This window comes from Scylla paramamosain, chromosome 33, assembly GCF_035594125.1.
Source record: "Scylla paramamosain isolate STU-SP2022 chromosome 33, ASM3559412v1, whole genome shotgun sequence".
NCBI lineage: Eukaryota > Metazoa > Arthropoda > Malacostraca > Decapoda > Portunidae > Scylla > Scylla paramamosain.
The window spans coordinates 1,109,001-1,115,000 of record NC_087183.1 but is presented as its reverse complement, the minus strand read 5'-3'; the positions used below and the strand labels follow the sequence as shown (position 1 = coordinate 1,115,000).

Sequence of the window (6,000 nt, the reverse complement as noted above, 5' to 3'; positions counted from 1 at the left end):
AGTACGTATGTTGATTTAATAATTCAATATTGCAAGTGAATCTCAAAGAGCAACATACATTTATGTACTAATCTGATTTAATTACATAACTTACGGGATCTACAATATGAGAGAGAGAGAGAGAGAGAGAGAGAGAGAGAGAGAGAGCAGCTACCGTGTCAAGGAAGAGAAAATTGCCATGTACTGTAACTAGTGTTTGTGGGGTCCCGCAATTACTAGTCCCGTATTACTGCTTGTTGGTATGGTAATGTGTTGTGTGTGTGCTCGTGTTCCTAATGCAGGAGGGGGCACAGTATGGTGGTATATACAGGCATTGTAGGGCGGCCTTTCCTGTCACTGGATTCTGATGTAATTTTGCAAGTTTTGTTTTTGAAAATGAGGGTTTGATTTTTTTTTTCTGCAGTGGTCGTATATTTAACTTAGTATCAAGAACTACTAGTAGCTCACTTCACTGCAGTTTGTCATCAGGTAAATTGCTAGATTAGCAGCGCGGTTCTCATTTCCTATTTTTTTTTTTTTTTTTTCGGCTTGTAACCCCTACAATGTTGAGGACCTGGTGGGAAAGCTGAGTTTTTGGGTAGGGAGCCAAAATAAGTACCAAATACTTCCGCCTCTTACCATAAAAAAAACACGTAGGGAGCTGCCTGCTGCTAGTGTTATGATGACCGCCATGTTAACCTATCATGATACTTGAATATCCACTTGTGTTTATACTTTACTATGCTACACTCGTCCAAGACTAGCAATTATTTTCTGCAATTAGTGTTCATACCTGTGGCAATATTCCCGATTGTGTTCCAGGAAATCATTGTGAGAGGTCGGAAGTTGTAACTTTAAAACATCTAACTAACTAGCCATCAAATGAATAATAACCCTAAACTGTTGCACTGCGTTGTCGACATTTCCAAGAGTTCCCCAGAGAGAGGCGGGCAGAGGCACCGCCCCGCCAGTCGACGACCTCAGCATAATGACGTGTTTTTACTCCCTCAGTGTCCACATTTCACGAGCTTTATTTTCGACACAATCTTCCAGACAACTATCCCCTCTTCTTCAATGACACTCAACTGTCCCCCTCTTCTACACTGAACATCCTCGGTCTGTCCTTTACTTATAATCTGAACTGGAAACTTCACATCTCATCTCTAGCTAAAACAGCTTCCATGAAGTTAGGTGTTCTGAGACGTCTCCGCCAGTTTTTCTCACCCCCCAGCTGCTAACTCTGTACAAGGGCCTTATCCGTCCATGTATGGAGTATGCTTCACATGTCTGGGGGGTTCCACTCATACTGCTCTTCTAAACAGGGTGGAATCAAAAGCTTTTCGTCTCATCAACTCCTCTCCTCTAACTGACTGTCTTCAGCCCCTCTCTCACCGCCGCAATGTTGCATATCTAGCTGTCTTCTACCGCTATTTTCATGCCAACTGCTCTTCTGATCTTGCTAACTGCATGCCTCCCCTCCTTCCGCGGCCTCGCTGCACAAGACTTTCTTCTTTCTCTCACCCCTATTCTGTCCACCTCTCTAACGCAAGAGTTAACCAGTATTCTCAATCATTCATCCCTTTCTCTGGTAAACTCTGGAACTCCCTGTCTTCTTCTGTATTTCCACCTTCCTATGACTTGAATTCCTTCAAGAGGGAGGTTTCAAGACACTTATCCACCAATTTTTGACCACTGCTTTGACCCTTTTATGGGACTGGCATTTCAGTGGGGATTTTTTTTATTAGATTTTTGTTGCCCTTGGCCAGTATCCTTCCTACATAAAAAACAAAACAAAAAAATTGTATCGGTTGATATTAAATAGCGACTTCATGTTACACTAAATGACACTAACATTTAAATAATAATGATTGATTCATTGCGTGTTTTAAGACGAGCGAACTTCCAAGAGCCATCTTACTACCTCTCACCCCATCACTAGCGCGTTGGAGGGGGAGTTGATGCCTCTCCCTCCCTCCCTCCTTCCCTCTGCTCGGAGACATGTCACGCAGCGGCAAGTATTCGTTGTGTTGTGAATATTGGCGTCAGTGTCACGGGGCGGCGTCAGTGTGGCAGGAAAGCGACATGTGGTATAGGCAGGTAGGTACCGTGACGCGGCCGCTGCAGGTGAGGTCTGAAAACTGGTGGAAATGAAGCAGTATCTGTTGGGGTTGTTAGGTAATAATGGCGGATTAAATAGAGGTGGCTTACTTCCACCCCTCCTCCCAAACCCCCTACTTTCACCACTCTTCCCTCCTCTCTCCCCTCTAAATTGTAACACACTCGAATATTTTTCTGGGGATGATTGTTCCTTGCTGATTGTGCGTGGACAGGGAAAATGTTCATCTGGTAACTCGTGTTTTGAAACGCTTTGCTCTCATCAAAACAGCATTCAAAGGCCACACACGGTAGATAAGCTCAAGGGTGATTTTTTTTTTTTTTTCCTACTAATGCACATTCCTCTATTGCCATTCCTGTTACTCTCACCGACCCTCCAATGCAGCGTTCCCAATCCGGTCCGCGTCATCACACCATTGCTAGACGCACACATGAACACATCATTCGCCTCATAAGGACAAAGGACCTCCATTACTCCCTGTCATCATTCCCCTCCCTCACACTGTTCCCCTTCTTTCTCTCTCCCATTTCTCCCCTCCCTCTCCCCCCTGCTGTCCCTCCTTCTCCCTCTCATCCTTCTTCCTCTCTCTCCTCCCACTGCCCCATCCCCGACCCCTCATTTCTCTCCCTCACTCCTCCCTCTACTCCACCTCTACCTTCTTCCCCGCCATCCTTTTCCTCTCATTTTCCCTACTCTCATCCTGTTTATTTCCCACCATCCCGTTTTTCCCTCTCCCTCTCCCCTTTCTCACCCTTAAACTAGGTATTAATATACTGCCACAGTGACGAAAAATGTAGTTGGAGAGAGAGAGAGAGAGAGAGAGAGAGAGAGAGAGAGAGAGAGAGAGAGAGACTGTTCTTTTCATATTTTCATAAGCAAACTAATTCATTGTTTCATTTGTCATCCATTACCTTGTTCTGTTTAGCGTTTTGCATTTAATCTTTTTTCTTTTACCTCATATTTTTTCGTGTTATTCATCTTACTCCTCATTTGTTTACCACTCATTCTTTTCCATACAGTTCTGCCACAGCTCTCTCTCTCTGTTCTGCTCCTCTTCTCTACAATTTTTTTTTTTTCTACCACACCCACCATCCTCCTCCTCCTCCTCCTCCTCCTCCTCCTCCTCCTCCTCCTCCTCCTCCTCCTCCTCCTCCTCCTCCTCCTCCTCACACTGTGCATCCTCTAATGTGATGGTACGCCGAGAACATAAATTGTCTTGTGCAACGATCAGCCTGGACCCAACCTTCCTTCCCCTTTGTCTTGTGCAACGATCGGCCTGGACCCAACCTTCCTTCCCCCTTTGTCATGTGCAACGATCGGCCTGGACCCAACCTTCCTTCCCCCTTTGTCATGTGCAACGATCGGCCTGGACCCAACCTTCCTTCCCCCTTTGTCATGTGCAACGATCGGCCTGGACCCAACCTTCCTTCCCCCTTTGTCATGTGCAACGATCGGCCTGGACCCAACCTTCCTTCCCCCTTTGTCATGTGCAACGATCGGCCTGGACCCAACCTTCCTTCCCCCTTTGTCATGTGCAACGATCGGCCTGGACCCAACCTTCCTTCCCCCTTTGTCATGTGCAACGATCAGCCTGGACCCAACCTTCCTTCCCCTTTGTCTTGTGCAACGATCGGCCTGGACCCAACCTTCCTTCCCCTTTGTCTTGTGCAACGATCAGCCTGGACCCAACCTTCCTTCCCCTTTGTCTTGTGCAACGATCGGCCTAGACCCAACCTTCCTTCCCCCTTTGTCATGTGCAACGATCGGCCTGGACCCAACCTTCCTTCCCCTTTGTCTTGTGCAACGATCAGCCTGGACCCAACCTTCCTTCCCCTTTGTCTTGTGCAACGATCGGCCTGGACCCAACCTTCCTTCCACTTTGTCTTGTGCAACGATCGGCCTGGACCCAACCTTCCTTCCCCCTTCCCTTCCTCCCTTTTTATCTCCCTACCCTCCCTCCTTTTCTCCCTCCTTCCCCCCTCTCATTATCTTCTTTCTTCTTCCCTCTTCCCCTTTCATTTTTTTATGTATTTATTTATTTATTTATTTTTTTTTCGTAGTCGCTCTCCTGTTTCCTCTCCTCCTACTCCTCCTCCATGTCTGTAATTCATTGTTTATCTCCATTTTTTTTTCCAGCGCCTGTCACTTATTTTCTTGCTTTCCTTGTTCCCTTTAGTGTGTCTCTTCACTCTCTCTCTCTCTCTCTCTCTCTCTCTCTCTCTCTCTCTCTCTCTCTCTCTCTCTCTCTCTCTCTCTCTCTCTCTCTCTCTCTCTCTCTCTCTCTCTCTCTCATCCAACTTTATTTCCTTTTTAGTTTGGTTTCTGTTAAACATACCACATCTTGTTTATTGTTCTTTAAGTAGTCTGTAAGTTCCAATAGGCTGGACACCGAACCACCTATGTTAGTATACATAATCTATAAACTTCTGCTTGGTGATCTTGTGTGGGATCTTTGTGTCACCATTTCCTCATTTTCATGTCCATGACTTTCCAGGTGAATCTTTTTGCTTGTTCTTGTGTTCTTCCCGTTTTTTTGACTGAGCCTCTACTCTCAGTTCTTCACTTTCTTCTTCATTCATGTCTCTTTTTTATCTATATTTCCTTCATTCCTTCATTTGCCAATTTTCCTGTTCCTTGCAAGACATGTTCTGCTGGTGTTTGTGACATGAATCTTATTTTCCTTGGTCTTGTTCTACTTTCTTCATACTTTCCAATCCTGTAAACCTTTTCAGTGTGTTCAATTATTCCCTCTCCTTCCTCCACCACTTCTATAATTTCCTTACCCCTTTTTCACTTATTTCTCACAAGCTATTTTCATGGGTAGGTCCTTCTCCTTAATCCTAAATACCACCACACACATCTTTCTCTGTACTGTGTCTCTCACAAGATTACCTTTTCCCTTTGATATTTTAATCCTTTCTTTTTAATATCCTTATTGTGTTCCTGTTGCTGTTGCCTTATTATCTCCTCCATCTCCACCTCTTGTTGTTGTTCTCCCTCTTCTTTCCAACTTTTAACTTCCTGTCACTAACTCCTTTCTCTTGCAAAGTTTTCTGTAACTCTTCATTCTCTCCCTTGAGTTTCTTAATTTCTTCACAGTACTTCTTGTTTAAGTTCACTATTTTTGTCACCTCTTCTCTTAGTTCTTTGTTTTCTTTTTTTCTTTCCATCTCTCTCTTTTCATCTCTAATATATCACTGGATATCTTTTTTACATTGTCACCACCCACTTCTCTTCCTTCCTTCAACACCTTTATCATCGCTGTTAAGCTGCATATTTCTTCTATTTTTACATTGTCTTCTTCAATTTTCCAGATTGGTTTATCTGTGTGTGCTACGCTGAGGTCCTCATCCATGAAGCCCTCAAAAATATGTGGCCTCATGCTGGTCACCATCTTCTCTTTTCATATCACTGAGTGATTTCACATCCACTGAGGATCTTTGCAGGCTGCTAAGTGGTGGTGGTGGTTGCTGGTGTCCAGGTGTGGGAATACGTGTCAAGTCACCAACCCCCTCCCAGCACTGGCCAAACTCTGTGTGTGTGTGTGTGTGTGTGTGTCTCTCTCTCTCTCTCTCTCTCTCTCTCTCTCTCTCTCTCTCTCTCTCTCTCTCTCTCTCTCTCTCTCTCTCTCTCTCTCTCTCTCTCTCTCTCTCTCTCTCTCTCTCTCTCTCTCTCTCTCTAGAGTGAAATAGTTATCCAAACAGCCTATTAAAGAGAGAGAGAGAGAGAGAGAGAGAGAGAGAGAGAGAGAGAGAGAGAAAAAAAAATGAAGGGGAGGGAAGGCCCATAGCAAAAAAGGTGTGAATGGATTTACTTGATCCCCTTCCTTTGAGTGAACTGCCGCCCTTCGTATGGAAACTTTTACTTGTTAAGTTAATCCACCAAAGATTAGAAGATGTGGAAGG

The 6,000-nt window shown here is 44.7% G+C and overlaps 1 protein-coding gene across 5 annotated transcripts in view; it reads left to right on the top strand.

Moving 5' to 3' along the window:
* The window catches only part of LOC135089521 (antifreeze protein Maxi-like), a 175,091-nt gene that overhangs the window by 162,015 nt on the left and 7,076 nt on the right, over positions 1-6,000 (top strand). The gene's annotated exons all lie outside the window — the stretch shown is intronic.